The sequence below is a fragment of the Heterodontus francisci genome, unplaced genomic scaffold (genome assembly GCF_036365525.1).
Source record: "Heterodontus francisci isolate sHetFra1 unplaced genomic scaffold, sHetFra1.hap1 HAP1_SCAFFOLD_854, whole genome shotgun sequence".
NCBI lineage: Eukaryota > Metazoa > Chordata > Chondrichthyes > Heterodontiformes > Heterodontidae > Heterodontus > Heterodontus francisci.
The window spans coordinates 113,233-115,809 of NW_027141454.1; positions in this window are offsets into that span (position 1 = coordinate 113,233).

Below are 2,577 nucleotides of genomic sequence, written 5' to 3' on the forward strand. Positions count from 1 at the left end.
CTGCTCACTCCCCGCTTCACCCACCACCACCCCCATCCTGCTCTCTGGCCGCTCACACTCAAGGCCATGGGCTCTGCCGCTTCCCTCCTCTCGGCCACTCGCTCCAACATTGCCCCATCACCCCTCGAGGCTCGCCTTGCTTTATCGGGTGGTGCGGTGAAGAATGATCGAATGTTGGAGCGAGAGGCCGAGAGGAGGGAAGCAGCATGGCTTCGAGCTAGTGTCTGGAGGGACGTGGGGGGGAAGCGGGGCGTGAGTGGACTGAGAGAGGGCAGTGCGGGGGTGGGGGGGTAGCAAGTGGCCGGAGGGCGGGGGAGCGGGGTAGCAAGGAGCGGGCAGCGAGCGGCCTGGAGTGAGTGGCCGAGTGGGGGGAGAGAGTTTTCCCGCACATGCGCCACTTTGTCCTGGAAGACGTAGGCTGAGCATGCACAGCATCTCAGAGCGCAGGAGACTGTTTGTGCATGTGCGAGCTTGGAGCGCTCTGATGACGTCGGCTGGCTGCTGCATTGTCAGGAATCACTTTGAATTTAATAAGCATACAAAACAGAAAGGGGAGAGTATTCATTCATTTATCAATGACTTGTACAATCTCACGGAGGATTGTGAATACAGCAACTTAAGAGAAGAGCTGAATGGAGACAGGATTATGTTCGGGGTATTAGACAACACCCTTTCAGATCATCTGCAGTCCAGGGCTGATCTCACATTAATGAAAGAGTTTCAATTGAGCAGACAAACAGAGGTTAGAAAGTTTAACCAATCCGTTGTCCGAGGGGACAGGGAGAGTCTGATCTCGAGAGTTGCAGACTCAATTGAATTTGTTAAGAAAGCAAAAGGAAAAATTAGTGGTAAAAGACAAGAAAGACGGGAAGAGCATCTAGTGGTAGCTGCAACCAATTGCAGTAGGTGTGGCCGAGAGAGACACAAGTGGGAAAACTGCCTCGCCAAAGAAGCTGAGTGTTTTTCCTGCAGAAAGATGGGACACTTTCAGTCAATGTGTGGCAGTAAAATACCAGCGGTGAATATAATTAAAGGAAGATCCCGAGAGAGAAAAAACATTAATGAAGTACAGGATATCCAAAGTGTGGAAATACATTTCTCAGGTGAAATCCAGGAAACAAAGTGAGAGTTGCTGGACGACAGAAATTCTGAAATATTTTAAGACAGAGGTAGATAGATTCTTGATAAACAAGGGGGTGAAAGGTTATCGGGGGCAGGTGAGAATGTGGAGTTGAGGTTGCAATCAGATCAGTCATGATCTTATTGAATGGTGGAGCAGACTCGAGGGGCCGAGTGGTCTACTCCTGCTCCTAATTGGTATGTTTGTATGTCAGAAAACATGTTCTAGATACAATGAGAACTATCATTTGTTTGGAAATGGATTTGAAACCCCTTTTATCAAAAGGTTATTGAGCTTTAATTTTTCTACAATTAACAGGCAAATCCTTGTGGAGTTGAGATTGACAGAAACAATGGGCTGGATTCTCTAGATCCCTCGACGTCAAGATCTGTGGTGGGGGTGGGGTGGGAGCCGCTTGAAGATGGCCCCGGATGAGGCCCGCCACGGACCTCAACGCCGGCAGGGCCTGGCTCAATATTGCCGGCGACGGCGAGGCCTTGTGGGGGACCCCACCGCTCGGCAACGGGACCACAAACCTGCATTAATTATTATCCCATCACTTCCTGATATCCTGCTGCGATCTTCAGCCCAGTGACTGGCACTGCAGTGCCTTCGGAGCCCCATCCGGGGAAATGAGGTGCAACACTGATGGGGAGGGGGCAGAAGGTAAGTTTCTCAGTGTGAGGGTGGGGGGACGGAGTCAAATTAATGTCATGGCTGTAGGGGATGGTGGGAAGGGTTATAGTTTACAGTTTGTGCAGTTTTGGGCGGAAGGTCAGATGGTAAAGGTAGGTTTTGGGAAGGAAAGGGCAAATAATTAATTTAACTGTTATTGGGGGGATGGGAGAGAGGCAAAAGCAATGTATTTATTTCATTTCATTTAATCTTCCTTTAAATATTTTCCAGTAGGACTAACAGCCCTTTAAAAATGGCTGACAATCCAGTACAGTACTAAGGCAGTGCTGCACTATCAGAAATGCTGTTTTTCAGGTGAAACAGAAAACTGAGGATCCCTCTGCCCTCTCAGGTGGATGTTAAAGGTACCATGGCACTATTTCAGAGAATAGAAGGGGAATTATTTCTGGGGTGCTGGTCATTGTTTAACCCTGAATCAACATCACTAAAAAACAGATTATCTCGTTTTTATCACATTGTTGTTTCTGGGAGCTTGCTGTGCGCATATTGGCCACCATGTTTCCTGCATGACTACAGTGACTACACTTGGAAAGTCCTTCATTGGCTGTAAAACACTTTGCAACGTCCTGTGGTCGTGAAATGCAAGTCTTGCTTTTTCCATTGTTATCAGTGTCATTGTGATCAAAAGATAGGATTCGTGAGCACAAAATTTAAATCAATTTCGATTAAAATAATGTAAAAACATCTATATTTTTGCACTGTACATAATAATCTCCATCTTCCTATCCTTACAGAGTGCAATGTCATCGACCCTGAAATTG